Below are 15,269 nucleotides of genomic sequence, written 5' to 3' on the forward strand. Positions count from 1 at the left end.
GCCTTTTGTTTTGCACAGGGACCACCACCTGCCCACTGCACCAAGGATTTTCAGCCCCAACGGCCAAACCAGCAGCCATCAGCCTGGACTCAGAAGTCCTGGGTTCTGGTGAGCTGGGCTCTGCCCTTCTTTGTTGTGCAACACCAGGCAAGTCTCCTAACCTCTCTGAGCCTTAGGTCACTCTACCATAAAATGAAGAAATGCAACCTACCTTGTGGTTAATGCTTAATGATGGCAAGTTGAAAATATTTAAAGACTCTTTCAGGCAATGAAAATTTGCATCCCTATACCTTTTTATAGTTTCCAATTTGTCTCCTAATACCTAAACAATAATAATAACAACAGTAATAATAACAGTCAGCAATTATGGAGCCTCTACTAAGTCCCCTAGAAACTGTCTGAGGTCAATGTTTGCTGTTTTCAGCAGCTGTGTGGGTTTTCTACCGCTGTGAAACAAACGACCACAAATTTTGCAGCTAAAACAACGCAAATTTATTATCTCACAGCTTTCCCAGGTCAGAAGTTTGGGACAGCATGGCTGGATTCTCTGCTTAGGGTCTCACCGAGCTAAAATCAAGGGGTCGGTTGGGGTTTTTTTTGATTGTCATCTGGTGGCTCTCGGGAAAGGTCCGCGTCAAACCTCATTCTTGGCAAAATTCAGTGATTGTGATTGTAGGACCGAGGTCCTGTTTCCTTCCCAGATATCAGCCGTGGACTGCTCTCATCTGGAGAGGTGACCCACATTCCTTGCCGTGTGGCCCCTCCCCTCTACTCCAGCATCAGCGTATCAAATCTTTCTTGGGCTTCAAATCTCTGACTTCCTCTTCTGGCACCAGCCAGAGAAAACGCTCTGCTTTGAGAGGTTCTTGCAATTAAGTCAGGCCCCCTGCACAATCTCCCTTTTGTGAAATCAACGTGCCATAAAACAGCCTAACCAGGGAGCAGAATCTGTCATATGCCCATCCTGGGGCTTAGGCGGGGTAGCAGGAAATAACAGGGCTATCTTAGAACCCTGCCTACCATCGCCGCTAAGAGTCGCGGCAACTTTTTACACACAAAGAGCAAATGAACGCTCTAGTCAGATGAATGAGCTCTTGCAATATGAAAGCTCCATCCATTTCAGAAAATTTCTTCCCTCCACGTTCTCTGTTCTCTCTTTAACGCCTATGAGTTCCACGTGATATCTTGTGCAACCATCGTCTCATTTTCTTATCTTTTCTCTTGTATTTTCAATCTCTTTGTCTTCCTGGGAGATTTCCTCAACCTTCTCTTCCAATGCTAATATTGACATTTTTTCTTTGTACTCTTATCTCTCCCTTTCTTGTTCTCTGAATGTCCCTTTACACAGCTTCTTGTTCTTTTATGGATGCAGCATCTTTTCTGTCTCTGAGGGTTTTTTGTGGTCTTAGAGGGTTTTCCTGCTCCCTGCGCTGGCTCTGTTTTCGGCGAGTTCTTTTTCTCTCCGGATTTTGGTCTCTGCCTTTCATGTTTTGAGCTTGTCTCACGTGTCCGGTGATCCTTGGCTACGAGTTCACGTTGAAGAACAGGAGACTGAAAACAGATCATCAGAATGTCCATGCCTATGGGCACTTGGACAGGTAAGTCTTGTCCAGGAGACTGGGCAGAATCTGGCTGTCATTGTGGGAACCCAGAGTCAGCGTCTGAAGTGTCTTCTCTTAAGCAGGTCAGTGTACCTAAAGAGGATCCCCCACCCCCGCCGCCCCCAGGGCCCTTTCTGGAAGAAAGCAGGGCTGCCGGCTTCCAGGGACTAAGCAGGGGGTGGGGAAAGGGGAGTCTTGCTCATGGGCATGTGGCCTTCCCCTTCACCCTTTGTGTCAGGCCTGACCCCACCCACAATTCAACCTGCTATCTTCAAGCTCAAGGCCTCTCACAGTTTTTATTTAGATGGGATGGTTATTAGGGGTGTGGGGGAACAGGCTGATAGAGATTCAAGGGCTAAGGGCCTCCCAAATTACCCCTTGGCACCTGTGTGATGCCAGGTGCTGGGGTATAAAACGAACCAGACATGCTCTGCCATCCAGGTTGAGAACCTACTAATTTCTGAGCACCTACTATGTGCCAGGCACTGAATTGAGATCAGGGTTTTGCCCCTCAGGGAACGTTTGGCCATGTCTGGAGACCTTTTGGGTGTCCTAACTGGAGGGTGGGGGTGGGTACTACTGGTGTCTAGTGGGTAGAGGTCAGGGATGTTGCTAAACATCCCACAATATATAGGATGCCCACACAGCAAAGGATTACCCAGCCGAGCTGGAGAAACCCTGCTCCAGAATGAGACATGTCCCTGACTTTATGGGAAAGCAGCAAAGGATTTCTATGTTCTCAGCTCCTACTACCTGCTTTCACAGCAGCCCTACAGCCTAGAGCTCCTCTGCCCCATTTGCTGGATGGGGAAATCAGAGGCTGAATCAGCCACAGGAAAGGTACAAGAGGTGATCTTAGCCCATGTCAGGTTGTGGCAGTGCTGGGGGGAGGGGGGGACGGGGGGCCCAAATGTCCGCCTTCCTGCCCAGCCCCCTCCTCCCCCTTAAGCCTCTGGGGAAAGCAGAGGGTGGCAGCAGCTGCCCCTGTGCGAGCCGGCCCAGACCTGTGGCCCTGCCTGACGTTGGTCTCCACCAAGCCATGTGACAAGACCAGGCCACAAGAAAGAGGTTTCAACAAGCGTTATCGCTTCCTGGAACTCCGACTCGGCGACTTCCCCGAAGACCGGCTGTGCCTGGCGGGCGGGCTGTGCACAGCGGGGACCAGGCTGCCCCTTTCCTCCTCCGCTGTCTCCACAGCTGCCACCCTCTATCTCAGTCTGACTACCTGGAAATACTACCCCCTCCAGGCCCAGTGCCCCTACAGCTTGTTCAGCAACGTCCCCAGCAGCGGGGGGCAGAGCTGGTCCAGAGGGTCCTTCCAATGGCGTCTGGGGTTGTTGGGCTGGGCTGGACCAGGCCAGGCCCCAGGTGTCCAGAAACCAACTCCCTCTCCTCTCTTCCCCTGACAGGGGCAACTGGCAATCAGGCTGGGCACAGATTTGCCTCAGTGTTACAGGCAGCAAAATGGATACAAATCTCCCACCCATTTCATCTGACCACCAGATGGGCCGCGAGGCAGTCTCATAGTTTTTGTTTCCATCTTTGCCGGTTTGGGCCTTGGAAATCCAGAGAGGAGGGAAAAAATCCCCTTCTGGTGGGAGCGAGGGGATCCGTCAGAAACTTAGGGTGCTTGGATGTCATTATCTCTGTGTGGCTGTGATGCCTCTGGATAAGTCACTTCCTCAATTCTCCAATTCACAGAAACCTGGGCTCTAAATATAGACCCAGCCACAATGGGGTGGGGCAGTGGGCACACGGGTAGCCAAAAGGAGAGATGGATGAAGAGGGGGAACGAAGGACAAAATCTGAATCCTCTGAGCAGGCAGAAGCCTCCAGGCCCTACCAGTGGGGTTTATTTAATCTGTAAAATGAAGATGCTATTAGACTGAACCGTATGAAATTGCCTATGCTCTTGTATTTTTGACCTATAAAAACGGCAATTTCATGACTCAGCCTAACACGATCTACTCAGAAGATTATTTTAAGAATCAAACAAGATCCTGTGAAGTGCTGAGTGCAGTGGCTGCGTATAACACGTGCTAAATAAAAAACAGCCCTGATGTGATAGTGTAATACTTTAACTTTATATCTCCTAACCAATAATATATCGCCAATGGTAATAATGACACTAAACTTTACCAGTTCCTTCACCCATTCTCCCCTTGTTGAACCCCTAGCACCTTCCATTTATTAAACATGTAATGTGTGCCCAGGGTCAGTGTCAGCATTCTTTATTGTCAGCAATGCTCAATGTCACCCACGATTCTTGAGCACTTGCCACGAGCAGGCCTGATACGCCGGCTCACCATTCACGAATACAAGCCGACACTGTCACCATGGGTCACTTCTCTTTCTGAGCATCCTTGTGGGAAGGTCCTATTGCCAGATTAACTTGTGCAAGTGGCACCATGCTCATGGTTAATTGCTCCTCTCATGACAAAGCTCCCATAGCCCCTGCTGTGCCTAGTTTCATGGCCGCTGACCAGCCGCCCCTCTCCGCTCCGCCCAGGGCCCCCCAACCAGAATGACTTCCCCTCTCTGAAAGGCAGTTTTCCCATCCATGAAAAGGGAACAAAACCTCAGTGGACAATTGAGAGCATTCGATGAAATTGTACCATAAGGACCACCCTGGGCCATTCTGGCTGGGCCTGGGCTTGCTCACTGATCAGGTGGGTACGGTCATCCTACCTTGTCAATCAGTAGTAACCTGGAAGGCTGCTCACGAAATGCTAAATAGAAACCGTAGGTTACAATATGGGCCATAAAGGATGGGGTCGTTTTTATTTAAAGAAAAAAATATGTATCTGTAGAAATCAGAAAAATATATATATATGATGTATTTAAGAATGCTACTGGTAGATTCTTTTAAGAAATGTAAAAACAAATGTGGAAATTAAAAAATAATGTGGACAGGTATAAGATGTTGACAGTGGGGGAAGCTGTGCATGTGTGGGATATACAGAAACTGCTTTCCACTCAATTTTGATGTGAACTTAAAACTGCTCTAAAAATAAAGTCCATTTAAAAAAATGGGAAGGAAAAGTTTTTTAATGTGGAATTTTTTTTAAGTAAAAAAGTAAGTTATTAAGAGCAATCATGAATAAGGAAGTGTGAAAGTGTCTGCATTCCAGCTTTCCTCGAGCGCAGACGTCAGCGAGAGAGGGGATCACTGCGGGCTCCAGATCCCGGCAAAACTAGTCTTGCCTCTTCCAGACCAGACGCCTGTGTTTCCCCGAAAATCAGACCTAGCCAGACCATCAGCTCTAACACGTCTTTTAAAGCAAAAGTTAATATAAGACCTGGTCTTAATTTAATATAATATAAAACTGGGTCTTATGTAATATAAAATAAAATAATATAATATTATACCAGGTCTTATATTAATTTTTGCTCCAAAAGACGCATTAGAGCTGATGGTCTGGTTAGGTCTGCTTTTCGGGAAAACATGGTAGTTGTTTTGTCTCTTCCTAGGATGCGTGGCTCTATTTCACTCACTTGCTCTTCGTTCCACCCAGACCTGACACCTGACCCTTGCTGCTCTTCAACTCGGACAAGCATAAGAAAAAGAGGACACTTGAGGTGTGTGGAACAGGTCAGTCCAGAGCTGGATTTCGGGCGCACCACTGGATGTCGGCGCTCACGCAATGCATCAGGCCTCTGTCTTTTTTTTTTTTTTTTTTCAGGGCTCTGTCTTGTGCTCCTTCTCTTCAACTCTTTTGACCACAGTGGCATAATGGCTGACAGCAGGCCCTAGTTTCGAGGAAATAGTTCCTGTTGGTTTCAGCAGAAAAGTCCCAGGAGGGTCTTTGATTGGCCCGGCTTAGGTCACGTGCCCACCTTGAACCCGGACATGGGGAACTCTGATCAGCCAAGTCTGGTCCATGTCTGCCTAAGGTCAAGGTGCTGTGACTGACGGCACCATACAGAAAGAGGGCAGGATAGTCCTGTAAGAGCAAAGCTCTACCTCATGCTATACTATACGTGGACCCTGCTTTCCAGCCACAGAGCCTCGGTACTTGCTGTCCTTTCCACCTCCTTAGAACGTGGGGACAGAGACTATCAGCTCAGGTCTGTGTTCTGTGAGGGCCCGGATGCCTCATATAGAGGAAGAAGGAGGCACTTGGAGGTCCCACACACTTCGGCGAGAATCCCAGATGTTCCTCAGCAGGCTGTGTGACCTAGACAGTTCTCTTGACCTCTCTGAGCCTTATTTTTCCTCCCAACTGTATCTCCCCACAGTGTGGTGCCAAGGATTTAAATGAGCTGCGTGGGAGTCCAAGGCCTGGGGCAGAAGGAGTGTTCCAGGTGAGAGAGCCATGAAGAGGATCCGGGGAGCTACTTTAGTCTCGTGTGGGAGAGGTCAACCACATGGACTGCGCTTAGATCTCCAGTATAGCTGTGAGGTCTTGGGCAAATAAATCACTACACTTCTCTGAGACTTAATTTCTTCACCTGTAAAAAAAAGGAGAAGTATGCCTACTTCCAGGGCAGTTTTAGGAGAGAATGTAGGTCACTTTGCACATGCTGTTCCCTCTGGCTGAGATGCTGTTCCCCACCGAGGCTACCCAGGTGAACTCCTTCCCACTCCCACTTGAAGACTCAGACAGCGACCCCTCCAGGGGCCCTTCCCTGACTCTGCATCTCCCACCCTCCTCCCCATGATTCCTAGGCCTAATTCGTTTTCTTGGTGAACCCCACCAACCTTCCAGCCACCTTCCTGTTGGGGCCTGGATTAGGTGCTACTAAAACAAAGCCTAAGTCCTTTTTCTCCTAACTTTCCGAATGGCTCAGATGTACCTGCTCCCTGCACACCTGGCACACAAAAGGGGGGATGGATGCACGACCCCCACACTTTATGGTCCCCTAACTCCTGCACAGGCCTCTGGCGCCATCACTGCTGGCAGCATGGAACCTACCAGGGGAGGGGTCCCTGGGGTGAGGGAGGAAGTCCAGGCTGCAGCTGGAAGCCCAGGCGGCTGATTTCTAAGAAACCAGCTGAGGGACAGGAAGGCTGGGGCAAAGCTCAGGATGACTTTCACTTTCAGTTTTCTGGGGCTGGAGCAGAATAGGTGCCCACGGTACTTGGTCGGGAGGGAGGGTACTGCAGGCGTGGCTTCTCAGGGTGGCCACGGACTGGGCCCCCCAAAGAGGTCCTGTGTGGCTCCTGCCACACAGTCATGAAGGCTGGAGCAGGGCTAAGGGCCTGCCGCCTGTCTCGGCCACCAATGCTTCCCCTTCATTCATTTGCCCTTTAGTTTATATATGCTTTAGATTATTTATTCCTTCACTCATTCATTCACTCACTCACTCACTCATTCACTCACTCACTCACTCATTCACTCACTCACTCATTCACTCACTCGTTCACTCACTTATTAATTAATTAATTCACTCATCCATCTCTGTGTCCTTTCTTTTATGCTTGGGCTCTCTCTATTTTCTCTTTGCACCTTTTTTTCCCTTCTTGTCTTTTCTCCCCCCTCTCCTTCTCTTTCCTCTCCCCTCTCTCCATCTCTCTGGCTCCCCACCACCATTTTCTTTTGTTTCATTAGTCCAGCATTCCTCAAACCTCATCATTCACCTAAGACAATTTTTACCACATTTCCTAAACAAATGTCCCTGTCCCAACTGTAAAAAATCTGTATATCTACTTTAGTGTTGTCTCAGGCAATAATAGCCGTAGCATTTCAGATTTGATGTGATGCATATTTTTTCCAAATGCACATCAAAATAAACATGTAAGAGACTTTTTGCCAGTCTTACGCCTGATGTATCTGGGTAGAGGGGTGGCACACCTGCACCTCAGGGAAGGGACTCCTTTACCCGCATGCCCTGGTCCATCCTCTCTCTCTCTCTCCAGTGCTCCTCAGGTTAGCCTATCATCTGTCATCTGCACTCTCTCGGGGATTGCTATTCCATTTCCAGAGAACTTTGTTTGTACAGGCATGCTTCTAAGCACTTTACAGCTATGAATGCATTTCCTTCCCCTAAAGGTCCTAGGAGATGGCTGCAATAATAATGAGCAAACTGAGGCACAGAGAGGCTAAGTAACTTGCTTGTATCACACAGCTCACAAGATGGTCCCTGCCCTCCTGGCACTCACAGTCCAGGAGCCAAATGAAACCTTTCTTGGCCCTCTAATGTAAGCTTTAACAGAGGCAGGAACAGAGACAGTGGGGGCACAGCAGAGTCAAGGAGGGATTCCTGGGTGGGGCAGTGGCTAAACTGGGCTTTGATGTTTGAGTAGGAGTTTGCAAAGTGAAGCAGAAGCAAGGGAAACATCTTGAACTTTCCTCAGGCTGCTCAAAAGGCCTAGGGAATGTGAGAAATTGGGGATGATGAAAGCAGATGGGGAATGGTATCGAACTAGAAATGTATGTTGGGGCCAGGAAAGGACCTCAAATCCCATGGGAAAGGTGTCATATTTTCATATCTAGCAGTTGGGGGCCACTGGAATGCTCTGGAGTCATCTTGCTTGATTCTAATACTGTTTCTACTGCTTTTACTGCTTTTAGCTGCTTTTAGAGATCATAGACTAGGAACAACCGCTCCTGGCCTCTGTTGCCTTGTCTATAAAATGAGACAATAATGGTAACAACCTAGAAAGTGCTAGATAAGGGGGAGCTAACAGTAATATTCATTTGCAGTGGAAGCTAAGGGGTGTGAAAGTGATCAGATTTGCAATGTAACCTAATTTCCTCCTAGTGCCTGCATAGAGGGCCTGAGCCCACATCTCTGATCCTCAGTTTCCCCATCTCAAATCCAGTGAAGGGAAGGCGCACTTTGTAGGGTCAAGTATGCATTCCTCCCCCTGCCCCCAAACCCCTGCTCGCCTGGCTCAGAGAGCCTAGCAGGCTCCTCCCAGCTGGACACACAGTTGACAGTTGAGGTAGTTTTACTTTGACCCCCTTCCAGGAACTGTGGCCCTTCCTGTCACCAGGCACACATAGAGGGAAAGATGAGACAAATGACCCTGAAGAGCTCCAGGCTGGCCATGTTGGGGCTTCATTTTCAGTGTCCTAAGCTGGGGATGGGGGCAGGGCCCAATGTAGGGCGGGGCCTGCTCTACCAAGAACATGGATTCTATGCTTAACAGTTTGTAATCACTTACTTTTAATCCTCCACACCCTGTGAGGTCTGGATGCCTACCCCACTTCACGGGGTAAACTGAGGAAAGTGAGGCTCAGAGTCATTGAAGGCACTGACACACAGCTGGCAGCCACACTGGGCCATGTTTCCCAGGTGTGCGATAGGTGTCCTGGAGAGTCTCTGAATAATGGTTTTATGTGGGACACAGGGACATTTTTAATAACATTGAGTCCTCCCCCTGCCATGAAACAGCGATTTCCTATTTTTATTATCTTATAGTCTTTCTGCTTAAGTCAAGGAGAAAGTCCCATATGGGTGCTATAGTATCTTAAATACATCTCTGACACTTGACACCTCTCTCTCTGTCTCTGTCTCTGTCTCTGTCTCTGTCTGTCTGTCTCTCTTTCCCTTCCTCCCTCCTCTCAATCAAACACAGAGCAGACCTTCTCTCAGAGCAGAGCAAGACACCAATATCTAGCTAGAATTCACTAACATTGCTCAGATTTCATTACATTTTTGTAAAGGTTACCTCTTTGGGGCAGGTGATTCTGACTTTCCATGTATGGTAATGATGCTTCCCTTTCAAGAAAACTTACAAATCAAGTAACTTGATGTGAAGAAAATAATTGAATAACAGAACAGCTGGAACTTGGATAGATCTGGCAAAAACCATAAAAGTGGAACTCCAGTGTCTGACAGTTTGGCAGTCTCAGCTTACAGCTTTTAAAATGAGGGAATGGCTGTAAAATCGGGCTGCCTGTGTTAGAATGCCCTAGGTTGTGCCACCTCTCTGTGTGTGACTCTAGGCATCTTATTAAGCTTCTCTGTGCATCAGTTTCCTCGTCTGCAAAATGAGGATGATGATGATAACAATTCCTGTGTCCTATGGTCCTTGTGAGGATAAATGAGAATATGTGTGAATCTCACAGAACGGTGGCCAGCATCTCGTGAGCATTGCATGTGGGAGAGCTGGTAGCCATGGCTGTTTTTAGCAAATGGCAAACTGATAATGGGACCAGGCTGGTCGGACTTCATAGCTATGCTGATTCAAATACATTTAGGCAGCTTGTGTGATGCAAAATAACAATAATCATTATAATTCCTGTATTTGGGTATTCATTTTGTTTCCACTTATATTAAATCATTTGATCCTCATGACTCTTCTGAAGCAAAGCAGTGAGTCTAATGGAGTCTAATTCTCATTTTCTAGGTAAGGCTACTACAGTCACACAGTTGACAGAGTCAGGACTTGAATCCATGTCCTGGGCCCCAGCTCTTTCTACTCCTCCCTGCTGCCTCCCACATGGAAATGTTGGTGGAGAGGGGCCCTCCAAGGAGACTTAGCCAGGCTTTGCCCCCTCCTCTCCTTCATCATGCCTCTGGCTGCCCCTCCCAGCTGCACCCAAGTGTGGGAGTACGTGTCTCGCCACACAGGCCCCTGCAGGTCCCCAGGTAGGGCCAGCCTGAATGTCACCCTCCCAGCCCTGCCCTTGCACAAGATCCAGCTGTCTGGTTCATACCTTCCCTGTCCTTGTCCATCCTCATCTGCATCCATGACCCGCCCCCGCCCCCCGCCCCCCCAGCTGCCAGGGCTGCCCCAGGGCCACTCCCCAGGATCCCTTCCGACCAAGCAGCCCTGGCCATTCTCCTAAGCTGAATTCTGACACAGCCTTTAGTTGGGTTACCAGCCTACCAGCCCACTGCCTCTCCTGGCTTCGCAGCCTGTGCTGTGTCGAAGGGGCAGGCAAGTGAGATGCCCTGAGTCCTGGCTGGTTCTGAACATCCTCCAAGGTGGTCCTAAGTGTCAGAAAGGAAGCATGAACCCATGAACCTTTGGCTCCATAGTGGGTAAGATCATGAACTCGGGCATGAGGCATCTGGAGTCAAACTCTGGCTTTGCCATTTATACATGCACGGGGGCAATACTTTTCACCTTTCTGAGCCTGTCTCCTCACGATGCAACCTGGGTGAAGTATTAGCACTCATTAGGTGCTCAGGAAATGGCGTTATTTTAAAACAGCAGCAATGCACGAGTCAAGAAACAGAAGGTCGGGACCTACGGTTGGGGCAGGCAGCGGCCCGTGTGGACTGGAATGGGGTTGAAGAGCTTTCGTGGATGAGGCCTAGAGGGAGCGATTATGGCCTTGCCCTGGGCGGGCTCTTGGGACACGCGCTCTCGGGGCCTCGGGGCTTCTGAGAACCGGGAGGGGCCCCAGGTGGCCAGCGGGCGGCACACACAGGACCGCGTCAGGACCGCACGGACGAGAGCGGGTCTACGGAGCGCGCTGCGTGTCGGGGAGGCCGAGGGAACCGAGCGCCGCCGACAGGGCCGAGCGCGCGGCACGTGGTGGCCCCGAGCGCGGGAGCCGAGCTGAGCCCTCGGGCGGGCGCGGGCGAGGGCGCCTTGTGTTTGTACAAGTGCTTTACTTCCGAACCGGCTGGGAAATGTCCCCCGCGACGCACGAGGCGAGGGCACAGCATGTGCAAAGGCTCAGTAGCAGGAGGGAGAACGGTGAGTACAGAGGCCAGAGGCGTGGCCGGGGCCACCTACAGGCCGTGGGTCCTCGTGGGAGATGGGCCTTCTGCTGAGCGCGGCGCGGAGGGTTGGAGGACGGGGGCTTGGCGATGCCCAGCCTCACACTGGGTGTGTGTGTGTGCGGGGGGGGGGGGGGGGGGTGGTCGGCGGTTGCATTGTGGCCGAACAGCGTAGAAAGTGGAACCCAGGTTTCTCCGAGGGTTGTCTGTCCCCTTTCAGCGCCAGGACCAGGGTGGGACGGCGCAGTTTGAGCGCCCACTTTGGGCATCTGTGTGAATTTGCTTTGATGAAAACTGCACTCTCCTCTCTTAGGGACCTTGAGACACCCCCAGAATCAAGCCAAGCGTGTGTTATTTCCGGGAAGCCTGGAGCCCTAAGTGTCTCTAATGATGGTGGTAGAGGCCAGGTGAGGGGGATGCAAAGCAAGCCTCCAGGTAGCGCTGACCACACCCACCCTGTGTCAACCCCACCCGCCTTCTTTTAGGTCCTGTGCCTCCTTCCCCAAAGTTGAGGCCAGCTTTACCCTGCACAGGTGAGCACTGCTCCAAGAAGCCCCTCTCTGGAGGCCGGGGGCCATGCCCTTGGGGCTCTATTCAGACTCAGGCGTGGGGATTGGCCACACTTGGGGTTTCTGAGTGATGCCTGCTGTGGGCGGGCCGCTCCAGGCCTGGCCCACACTCAGTCCCAGCGTTCCGCCAGGTGCCAGCATTCCTGTGGCTGTCCCTGCCTTGCTGTTGGCCTGACTGGCAGAGCTGAGGGGTCTGGCCACGAATGCCCTGCACGCCCCTTCGCCCGTCATTCCACACCATCCCGAGATACACACATAGTAAGTCAGGAAACCTACAGCCATCTCACCAGGACTCCCTGCCTTAGTCCACCTCTGTCAGTCAGAGGATCTGGTGGCCCCAGGCTCCCTGTCACCCGCCTCCCCACGGCCTGCAGGGCTCTGCCCCTGCCCACTTCCCACCCATGCCACCTCATCTCCTGCCGCTCGCCTTCACTCGGTCCCCTCCAGCTTGGCCAGCCTTCTGGAATGTGTTGAACTCATCCCAACTGATGGCCTTTGCACTTGCTGTTTTTCTGCCTGGCATGCCGGCCTCCCAGGCTGGCTCCGCTCTGTCACTCCAGGCACAGTTTCAGCGTCCCCTTAGAGGAGGCTTCCTGACCTTTCTTCCTAAATACTGCCCTGCTCGTCCAGCCGCCTTGTGGAGTCTCCATCCGAGCACTATCACTGCTTGGAATGCTGTTTCTTTAGTTTCATGTTTAGTTATTTACTGAGTCCCTGAAGGGGAACCCTGAGAGCAGGGACCAGACTTCCTCGCTTTTGTTTGTTCCTGTGTCCTCTGGGCTTAGAGCAACGAATGCCTGGAACACAGTGGATTCCCAGTGAACGCGTGTTATACAGCCTCAGCTGTCGTTTACTGAGCACTGCATCATTCAGAGATGTATTGCCAGGTTGTGTGCTAAGTGCTTTCCGTGCATCAGCTCAGGAAGAGGCTCAGTGCTCCACTTCCTGGCTCTGGGACAGTAACAGTTCTATTCACAAGCTTGGGAGCATCAAGCAGGCTGAGGTGAGGCCTGAGAATAGGCGTTTTCGCAGGATTCTGCCCTCTTCCCTCCCTTCCCTCTTTAAGAAACCAATTGCCTTTAGAGTGGAATGGACCCAGTGCAAGTCATGGCTGTCACTTTTGAGCTGTGTGACCGAGTGACTGTACTTCTCTGCACCTCCATTTCCTTGTCTCTAAAATGGGGATCAGAGTCCTCGGCTCAGGGGAGGCTTTGATGCAGGTCTGAGGCTGTTCCCACATCTGCCTGCAGTCCCCATCGTGCTACAGATCTGCCCCTTTCCCATTCCGTTCCCCACACTGCCCAGTAGGGAGGGTACCTCATTGACACCTGGGCCCCCAGCCCAGTCCCCCCCACCACGAACCCTCCCTCTCACTTTTCATTCTTGTAAATTGACGTCAGCACTGCTGAATCATGAAGCTGAGGTTTGAGAGAATCTGTACCGCTGAGGAAGCCACATGGCACACACTGCCCACCCCTCCACCCCCAGCCCTTTTCCTGACTGGTGTGTGCAAAGGATCTCAATCACACGGGGCCTGGAGTGCAGCTCCTGGGGGCTTTTAGGTCATTTTAGGCCACTGTACATGTTAGATTTTTAAAAATGGCTCACAAAGGGGCCAGCCCTGGGGAGTGGGATCAGAGGGGTCTTTATTCTTAGCTGTTTTGCTTTAGGTTTTATAAGAGGAATGGGTTTGTGTAATGAAGATGTGGTTTTTAAGCTTTTTTTAAAAGGAGGAAAAACACCTTGAAAATATTGTTGACTACCCTTTTTAGATGAGGACTCATTTCCTCATCTGTAAAATAGTACCTAAATCATAAGGCTAGGGCGAAGGTTGAGTGTTTTAATATAGGTAACTAGGGGCTTGGGATGGTGCCTACACGGTAACGCTATATGTAAATGTTAGCAGCTGCTGCTATTATTACTGCAACCGTTAGGCCCTCATGGGAAGCTGTTACCTAGTGGTACCCAGCTTTTGAGGCCGTCCAAATTAAGTTTGAAAATCTGGCTCCCTCACTTGCTGTGTGCCCTTCTTTGCCTCTCTGAGCCTCAGTTTTCCCATCTGTAAAATGGGGCAAGAGGTCTCTAACTCACAGGATGGTTGTGAGGATCAAACAAGGTAGCAAAGGGCCCTGCTCACTAAGTGTCTGCGGTGTGCCAAAGCACTGCCTTCTTGGATTTCTCCCTGTTTCTCTAGGCACTGCCCAAGCTGGGTAGGAGACAGGGAAAGTCAAAACAAGGACAGGACTTGACCATACAGCAGAGAACAAAGGACAGGGAGGTGGTTATCAGAAGAAAAAGCAGCGATTCCTTGGAGGTGGACAGCCGTCACCTCCTTCCCTCCCACCCTACCTTATTGAGGGATGAAATTGCCAAAACTCTCTGAGATCCTAACTCTCTCCTGGCCATCCTTAACTTTGAGGCCTGGAACCTATTTAATCCCTAAGACAAGCCTGGGCAGCTCCAGCTCTCAAGTTAATTTTATGCTGCACTTTCAAGTGTGAAAGGTATTATTAAATATTAGGACACTCCATTATAAGCATATCCAAGGCTGCTGAAGGCCAGTCTAACTTCTAAAAATAAAGTGCAACATTGTTTAACCCTAAACCTGAAAATGACTCAATTCACCCGGTTCGACAGCGCAGCCCTGAGTTGCCAGCATGGCTTACCTGTCAGGCCGTCCACAGACACAGAAGTAGCCATAAAATCCATGTGGTGGGGACTTTCTGGGGACGCAGGCCAGCCCTATAAGCATCCTGGAGCAACCCTTCCCTCCCCAGGCTCCTGAAATCACTACCTTCTCTGATGGGTTCATGCCCACTGCAGAGGGTTCCAGCAACCACCTCCTCCAGCAAACCCATTTTAGAGGTCCACACTGAGGCCCCAAGAGGCAAAGGGAATTGCCCAAAGCCACCAGCAAGGCCCTCCTGCCACCACAGACCACAAAGCCTCTTTCTGACTCCCAAGTCGTGCGTTTACCAAAAAGTGCACAAGACAGAACAAGGCTGAAAGAAGGCAGTCAGGCTAACCCCGTATCCCAGCATCAAAATATGGCTCCTTTGATGCTGAGCTCCAGAGTGTGCCACTCCTTCCAAAAGCTCATCCAGCTCCCACTCCCCCCTTACTGAAAGTTGCTGTGATCACAGAATGAAATTTCCTCTTTGTCATCCATTTCAAACAGATTCTGGGTGGACAGCAGGAAAAGACCCAAGTGTCTTCTTTGACACAGGAATGACCACAGACAAATTTACCCCTGCACTGGTTTTCTCTTCTGTAAAATGGGGATAAGAAAGAGCTTTGCTTCATAGATTGTCTCTCTAGGATTAAGTAAAATGAAGCATGTAAAGCTCCAAATAGGTCCTGGCACACATTAAGTGCTCAGACATGAGCTGCCATTTTAACTAGATACAGTTCCTCTCTTCTGAGAGCTGTGGGGGGAAACAAGCAGGGTTCTTACTCATAGACCGTGAGCCACACA

General features: G+C 50.4%; 1 long non-coding RNA gene across 1 annotated transcript; it reads left to right on the forward strand.

The window, feature by feature from the left end:
• The first annotated feature begins 1,400 nt into the window (after window positions 1–1,400).
• On the forward strand, window positions 1,401–6,149 carry LOC117019383 (uncharacterized). Its single transcript, XR_004422487.1, has 3 exons — window positions 1,401–1,598; window positions 5,073–5,180; window positions 5,841–6,149. It is a non-coding gene; the product is annotated as an uncharacterized LOC117019383 (long non-coding RNA).
• The last annotated feature ends 9,120 nt before the right edge of the window (window positions 6,150–15,269 follow it).

This window comes from Rhinolophus ferrumequinum (genome assembly GCF_004115265.2).
Source record: "Rhinolophus ferrumequinum isolate MPI-CBG mRhiFer1 chromosome 15 unlocalized genomic scaffold, mRhiFer1_v1.p scaffold_54_arrow_ctg1_1, whole genome shotgun sequence".
Classification (NCBI taxonomy): Eukaryota; Metazoa; Chordata; class Mammalia; order Chiroptera; family Rhinolophidae; genus Rhinolophus; species Rhinolophus ferrumequinum.